Source organism: Cibotium barometz, chromosome 56, assembly GCF_041138505.1.
Source record: "Cibotium barometz isolate CiBa-2024 chromosome 56, ASM4113850v1, whole genome shotgun sequence".
Classification (NCBI taxonomy): Eukaryota; Viridiplantae; Streptophyta; class Polypodiopsida; order Cyatheales; family Cibotiaceae; genus Cibotium; species Cibotium barometz.
In genome coordinates, this window is record NC_141101.1 from 11260398 (window position 1) to 11268714 (window position 8317).

Below are 8317 nucleotides of genomic sequence, written 5' to 3' on the forward strand. Positions count from 1 at the left end.
TTGTTCTTACCAAGTGCTTTGGTAAAGACATCTACAATCTGCTCATCTGTCTATACATAGGTCAAGTCTACATGCCCATCTAGTACCTTCTCCTTGATAAAATGGTAGTGGACCTCAATGTGTTTGGTCCTGGCATGGTAGACTGGGTTACTAGCAAGCTGTATACTGCTCATGTTGTCACAATGAATGACAACACTCATACACTCATATCACTCTGATGACCTACATCACCAAGAAGTTTCTTCAACCACATAGCCTCACATGCAGCTATGGTGGCTGCTCCATGATACTCAGCCTCTGTGGTAGATAAAGCAACTGTAGGTTGCTTCTTGCTGCTCCAACTCACAGCACCACCACCAAGGCTAAAAGCATAGCCATTGGTAGACCTCCTGTCATAAAAGCACCAGCGGCCCAATCTGCATCTGTATAACCATAAACCTGCATAGCTTTTCCATCCTCATAGAAAAGACCATAGTAAGCAGTAGCCTTGACATATCTTATGATACATCTCACTGCATCCAAATGCGCTTTGTGGGGGTCTCTGCATAAATTGACTAACTAGTTCCACCGCATAACTAAGATCCGATCTCGTAATGGTCATATAAATAAAACTTTCGACCATTTTCCTATACATGGTGACATCCTCTTCCTCGTCACCCAAATTTGCACTACAATCGGCTCTCATGAAGCTCATCACATAGAGTGGTTGCACCACCCATTAGAGGACGAAACCATGTCCTATGACAATGGATGCGGGAGAAGCGTTAAAGCGAGCGGCTATCCACACACGATGGTGAAGCTCTTGGAGCTTGGTGGATTAGCAAGGCTCCTCAAATCCTTAACATATTTGATTCTACTTTTGGGGAGTGCCATTTTGCTTCTCGTGGAAGCTCTTCTCATTCCCACCTCTCCGGTGGAGTCTACCATTTCCCGGGCATTGATTGATGGAGTGCCATGGTTGATGCTTAGATTTGTGTTGTTGTTTGTGTTTGATTTTGTTTGTTGGCTTACATGTCGTCATCCCATACTTGGCCAGCATATCAAATGCATACTCTCTCTGCACTAGCCATATACCATGGCCCGTCTTGACCACCTCAATACCAAGAAAGAACCTCAACAATATCAAACTCACTGCATAAAGAGGCTTTCACCTCAACAATACATGTCACATGATCACCTGTGAGAATCAAGTCATCTACATAGATGACTATCACAACTATACTATCATATGTCTTCTTCACATAGAGTGAAGAATCTACATCTCCCACAATAAAACCAATGCTGACAAGATATTTGCTGATCTTGTCACTCCATGCACGTGGGGCTTGCTTTAAACCATATAAAGCCTTCTTCAACCTGCATACAAGAGAAGGATACTTGGGGTGTACATACCCCTTTGGCTGTGACATGTAAACCTCCTCTTCCAAATCACCATTCAAGAAAGAATTCTTGACATCCATTTGATGCAAATTCCATCCTTTCTGCTGCTAATGCAATAATAGACCTCACAGTGGCCATCTTAGCCACAGGGCTAAAAGTCTCATCATAGTCAAGACCACCATAAGTCTGTGCATAGCCTTTGGCAACCAGCCTTGCTTTGTGTCTTTTTATGCTACCATCCGGACCTTATAAACCCATTTGCACCCAATCACATTCTTGCCTTGTGGTAGCTCTACCAAATCCCATGTGTCATTCTTTGATAAGGCATCCATCTCTTCATCCATTGCCTTATCCCATTCATGGTTTCCAACTGCACCTTTAAAACCTGTAGGCTCCACATGCTTTATGACTAAAGTCATATATGCATAGTGCATTGCATATCCCTTGTAAGTCAACCTTTGCATAGGGTATTTAATCCTTTGTGACCTCTGCACAACCTGTGGGTCACTATGAGCTCCACCATGGGCTCGCTCATGTGGAGGCACATACCTGCTCCATCTTGCACCTGGAGTGCGTAAGGTTGGGATTCCCAACTCATCATCAAGACTCTCTGAACCTCAAGAGTCATAACCACCACTGCTTATCCCAACACCATCAATCTTATTCTTGCCTTTGTCCACAACATTGCTAGTACCTGTGCTAGCATCATCATTCCTTAGTCTCCCAGACCAAGGCCTCACACTAGCATCTCCACTCAATGTATCAGTGGGTCTTGACATGGAATACGTCAAGCGAGCGAGCGTAATTGCACGAGTAGCACGAGCGAGGAAAGTTCACGAGCGATATTAAAAGGAAAGGAATTAATGTGTATTTCCCTATGAAATATATATAAACATATTGAAAACTCATAAAAGTATATATCAATTGAGAATTTTTGATTCACATAAGAATGTATACATTTATAGCCGGAGTGGTAGACTCTATCTTGATTCATATTGATATCTATATCTTGACTCTGATTGAGTGTTGATCATGAGGATGGTATTTAAAATTGTTAGATTCTTTACTAGTAGACACCATGATATTAACCATATCAAGATATTTAAGCACACAAGTCCTTTTAAAACTCACCCAAGATTTTGTTGGCTAAAACATAATATAGCAGTCATAATTTAGACTTTCATTACATGAAGCATTAATTTCTTTCAGAGACATCATTATACAAGCATTACCTATGAAGATATTGAAGCACACAATACCTTTCAAGACTCACCCAAGATTCTATTGACTAGAACATAATCCAAAATCCCATAATATAGACACTCTTATTATCTAAAGTATTAGTTTCATTAGTAACATTGTGATATAAGCATGAGCATAAAATCCTATCTAGATATTCAAGCACAAAAGATCCCATAATATAGACACTCTCATTATCTAAAGTATTAGTTTCATCAGTAACATTGTGACAAAAGCATGAGCATAAAATCCTATCTAGATATTCAAACACAAAAGACCTCAAAGCTTTGTAGTGCAAGGTCTACTCAAAACTCCACACATCCAGATGGAAGTATACCGTAAGACACATTCACCTTATTCATTGAAAAGCATCAAGCATACCATGCAATAAAGACCTCAGAATGCAAAAGTACAATAAACTATCCCATAATATAGACATAATGAAAACTCTCAACACCCAAAGTATATTCAAAAATCTCCAATGAAAAGACATAATCAAGCCTAGTCACAAGCTTTTAGCATAAGGTCTGAACCACAAGATTCATGTCCAATTTCAAATACAAAATAAAATCCAAGATCCAAATCCAAAATAAAATCCATCCCATTGTCTAATCAGAATGTGCTTGGTCATCAATGAAAATAGACCTTCTTTTATGCCTCTTCTGCACTGGTGGTCGCTCATACAATGAGGTGATCGTCATAAGCTTGGCATGTGCCTCTGCATAACAAGGTAGATCACTATGGATTATCAAGTTGTGGTATCCAATTAAAATAAAACAACAAAGCCATAAAAAAAGAGTAATACTGTAAACGTACTAGTCTGAGGGAGCGTCATGAATCACGAGAGCATCCCCTTCATCATCATCAGTGCTACTATGATTGTTTCCAAGCTCAAAGACATGTGGTGTTCCATTTATCTCTTGCATGAGTGGAGATAAATATGCCTCGCATATCTCTTGGTCACTCTCCACAACCAAGCAACCACGACCAGTGTGCATTGCTACCTTAAATACAGGCCCTGTACCACCACCAAGCTCTAGAACAGTACCCCCTCTGGGACATAATGCCTCGACAAATAATAGCATATGAGAGGTACTCTTCTCTAGAGTACCTCGCCACCCTCTACTCTTGCCATTACGCCTCGCTCGACTAGAAGATGGCAAGTAGTGGCCTATGACCTCCATTGAGAGATTTTGTTGCATTACTTCTCCAACCTACGCATGGTCAAGATAGATTCTAGCATTATATGACTTGAAAACTAGAACATTCAGCAATTAGTGAGAACATTCTTGCATCAAATAAGAAATGAATGTCACTTACCTTTTGAGAACTCACATGTTCAAATGGAGGATCCATACCAACCTTATGAAATGCCATAGCATAAAACACACCCATCTATTCAAGCCATAGAGAAAACACTTAGAATGATGTCCAATAAACATAGTGAGAAATATAAGAGTATGTACAAGATCAAATTATAAAAATTTTCTAAAGAATGATGCTTTACCTTTTGTGTGTGGCCGTGTCTAGTTATGGAAGAAAATGGCTCGAAGCTCTCCAAAATCCACCTAAAGCTCAACTGTAGGCCTGCACGTATAGCCATGCGCTCCACTCGAACAAGGGAGGAGCTAGGGTAAAGAACAAGAATCCACCCCATGTCATCCATCACTGTAGATGCTACCACTAGTGATCATCTGTGAGAACATTCCATGAAGGGATGCCATCAAAACCAACCACCTCCCCACCTGCAAGTAAAGTATACTTTCATCATGTCAACAAGAGAGGCAAAAGTATGAAATACCAAATAGCAAAGAAGTATACTTGAGATACTCTTACCAGTAGGAAGATCAATGACACTAAGATCAACACTCCAAGTACTTGGCTTTGCATTTTGTGTCTTTGGACCACCACCCAAACCAACATAGAAATCCCTCATCACCACAAAACCATCTTTGAAGTTTTTTATTGAGAATTCCTTTCCAAGCTCAACATAATCATAATTCCAGATCTTCGATCCATTGATTTTTCCTTGTTTCATAATGAAACCAAAACTTGCAAGGGTAGTATGAAGCAATACTCCCTTCCCTACATTCTTTTGTAGAGGACTTGCCAAATTTCTTGTGTCTATGAGTACCACATAAATGTTCGAAAAAAATTATATCAATCAAACCGCTCTATGAATTTTTTGAAATAATAAACACCTTAGCAATAACACACTCTATGAACTTACCTTTGATGGGAACCTCTCCCTTGCTTGATGGCGGACGACCACGATTCTTGCCTAGAGCTTCCCTCTCTTGCTCCTCTTTGTCTTTTAGAGCTTTTAACTCTGCCTCCATCTTCTTTCTCTGTTCCTCAGTCATCTCGCCTAATGAGCCAGAGTTGGACCTGCATTCTCCCTTCAAATGACGAAGGTACATCTCCTTCTCCTCTTCCAAGCATTCACCTTTCTTCATATCAATCCACCAGGGACAATGCTTACGCTCCCAATCCGTGAGGAGGAAGGCTCCATTGGGATCATTTCCCTCTCTAAAGATAGTAGATGTGTACATGCTATAGGTAGGGGGTGACACAATTGTCCAAGCTTTGCATATATCAGGAAGACAAGTGATCTTCTTGTTGGCAATAAGATGCATCAAAAACCTGCCACAAGAAAACCCCAAGAGGAGTTACATGTTTAGAAATGATAAAAATGCTACATAGAACAATAATAATCATCTAGCAAAGGAAAAAATATTAGATGTACCTATATACCAAGCGCCTTGAAGAGTTTTTCAAATCCACATGGTTTGCAGGACTGGTAGCCACATTCATCTCTTTTTGAAAAGCATAGAAAAGAACTCCTCTATATCTACTCACAATATCTCCAAAATACAATTGCAAGTGAGCATCCTCGGGTAAGACAACCTTGCTTGCTCCATGAGTAGAGTCCAGAACCTGTTGCAAAAGTCTTGATGCATCCTCCATGACTTGATCCATCCAAACTTCCTTAGCTAACCATGGGATATAATTATGATCACCCAATGGCATTCCATAGCTCTAACGGAAGTTCTCATCTGTCCCCAACATTTTTAACTTTGCAAGCTTAAGTTCTTTAGAACATGCAGCACTAGAGATGGAGTATAGCTTCTCTATTGTAATCTTGAATCTCTCATCCTCAAATGGAAGCTTCCACAAAACTTTAAACCATTCTTCACCATTGGCAGGATTGACAACAGACAAGTTCTGCAACGGCCAAAAATGCAATAAATGAAGTCAATGTTTGTTATTCTAGCTTGCTACATGTACAAAAGTACTCACCCGAGTCATTCTTCTATTGTAAGACTTCACCAGAGTCTTTCGTGCTTGGTTTTCGGCCTTTGTTTGCTCATCTTTTGGTAAACCAGGGGATATCTTTTTTAAAGCAGACTCCAAATCAGATCTCCATTTATTCTAGACACAAATATATAATTTTTTAAACAAAGTGACAAAAACACATAACTTAATAATATAAAGGATGCATCTCAACATACCCCATAGACCATAGGACCAAGAATAGCTTGTGTGAGAGGATACCACACCCTCTTCCCAGTTTGTGCCTCTCTTGCCCTTGCTTTCTCAATTGATGTCTTCTCCGCCTCAGTGAAATTATCAATGAATTGGGACCCATCCAAGGAGCAAATTGTACTTGTGTGATACAAGTAGTCCTTAAGATTGGTCTTGATAATTGCTTCCTCATTCATTCTACAAAAGTAATAAAAACGTTAAAGATCCATAGATATCAACATCCATAGATCTCGTTTCAACAAAGTTACAAAAAGCAACACAAATAAGAAACAAGACTACACTTACATGTTTAATCTTTGGAGAGCAGCAATCAATTTCATCTCATCCTGCAGAGTAGGAACAATGAATTGTGCCATAACTCTAATGTGTTTTTTCTTGTCATTACGTGCAACCTCGCTTATGCTTTCTAGCCAAGAAGCAGTACGATGATTCCCTTCCCAGACAAAGAACATCTTTCCTCTCAAGACAAACCATTGATCATTGGACAAAAGCTCATCTTCAAACTCCTTGTTCACCAAATGCCAGTTCTTATCCCATGTTTTTGTTATGCCATCATCTACATCTCTAGTTGTTCCATCTGGAAGATTCACTGATAAGATGAACATACCTTTCATCATCACATACCCTTCATCTTCAAATACTTTCTTGAGTAGAGAAAGATCCTTTCTAAGCTCTCGTACTCTCTCATTCACCAAACACCTGCATAAGGGAATCATTGGAGACATACTACCCTTATTTAATGTTAGACTATCAACAAAATCAGAGCCTCCAGGCTTGATCACAGCTTGTGGGATGATCTCCTCATTATCTTTGTCCTCTGGTTCCTCCTCTTTCTCCTTGTGATTCTCATGATCTTAAATACCTTTGTCCTTGCCTCCTTCAATATCTTTGTCTACATGCTGCTCCATATCGTTGCCTCCTTCATGGTCACTCACGTCTTTAATAGATGGACTTCCTTGTTCGGTACTCTTTATTTGAGGAACCTTTTTCTTCTTGCTAGACTGCTTTATGGACGTAGTCTTCCTCTTTCCCAAAGTTGATGCCTGCAAAATCACAACGAGATAGACGTTAAAAGCAGCAGACAAGAAAGATAAATGTAGATTAAAATGCTTGTACCTCCACGCTTTGCTTCCAACTAAAACTAAATTTAAAAAATGGCATATCAAGAAAAGTTTACTTCACAATATGCAAACAGTCTATGTCTTGCAAGAAGCAATGCCCATTTGTGCATTTCGCCGGCGAAATGCACAAATGGGCATTTTTTCTTGCAAGACAGAAACTATGATGCACATATAATCATCCACGCTACCATGACCATACTATATTGGGCACCCCTTCACATCAAAAGAGCACTCGACACCCATACGACAGCATGTAACAAACAACCACAACCAGTCGCATATGGCTGTAACCTTGAAACAAACAACCACAGCCAGTCTCATGGACAAACTAGTTAGAGGGGACTTCCTATAGAGTTCCCTGCTAAGGAATCAGGCCAACGATGCAGGTCGGACCAAGGAGGGGGCCTACGATGAACCACCACGGCATATACTAACCTGCAGACGCTCGTGAAACCTCGTCGCAATCGGAGGAGATGAAGCGGCAGGTGCCGGTGATGCTGCCCGGGAGGAGGAAGCCTGCTCTGATACCAATTGTTGGAATTAGGGTTGCAGGAATGCACACACAACTTCAAGAAGATGAGGAAGCTTGAGCACAACACAGTAGTGTATTATGAGTGCCAAAAATGAAAGATAACAAGCCCTAGAAGATAATGGGCGTATATACAATGCACGGGGGAAAAAACCTCCTAGTGAGGGAAAAAGTGCCCCGGCGGTCCTAAGTGTGTTCACACACATCACTACTATAATATGGTAACAGGAGCTGGCTTTGGCGGGTGAGACTTTTACGATGAAGGCTTTGGCAAAGTCCTTCGCCATTCTGACAGCTTCTGCAATGGACACTGGCTTGGCATTTTTGACCAGTGTATCCAAGGATTCGTTCATTCCCCGAATGAACCTGGCCACATGAGTTTCTCTTCATCTAGAGGTGGTGAATATTTGAGTAGAAGAGCAAAGGCCTGGTGATATTCCTCGATGGTTTTGCTCCCCTGCTTTAGCTCTAAGAATTCATTCATTTTGGTTTCCAAAAATCC

The 8317-nt window shown here is 40.5% G+C and overlaps 1 pseudogene across 1 annotated transcript; it reads right to left on the reverse strand.

Moving 5' to 3' along the window:
* Positions 1-3579: 3579 nt before the first annotated feature.
* LOC147606895 (uncharacterized) lies at positions 3580-6890 on the reverse strand (annotated as a pseudogene). Its single transcript, XR_015264887.1, has 9 exons — positions 6447-6890; positions 6132-6236; positions 5920-6051; positions 5532-5844; positions 4850-5110; positions 4456-4743; positions 4127-4364; positions 3940-4014; positions 3580-3833 (listed from the first exon to the last, which is right to left on the reverse strand). The product of XR_015264887.1 is annotated as an uncharacterized LOC147606895 (transcript).
* Between the last annotated feature and the right edge of the window lie 1427 nt (positions 6891-8317).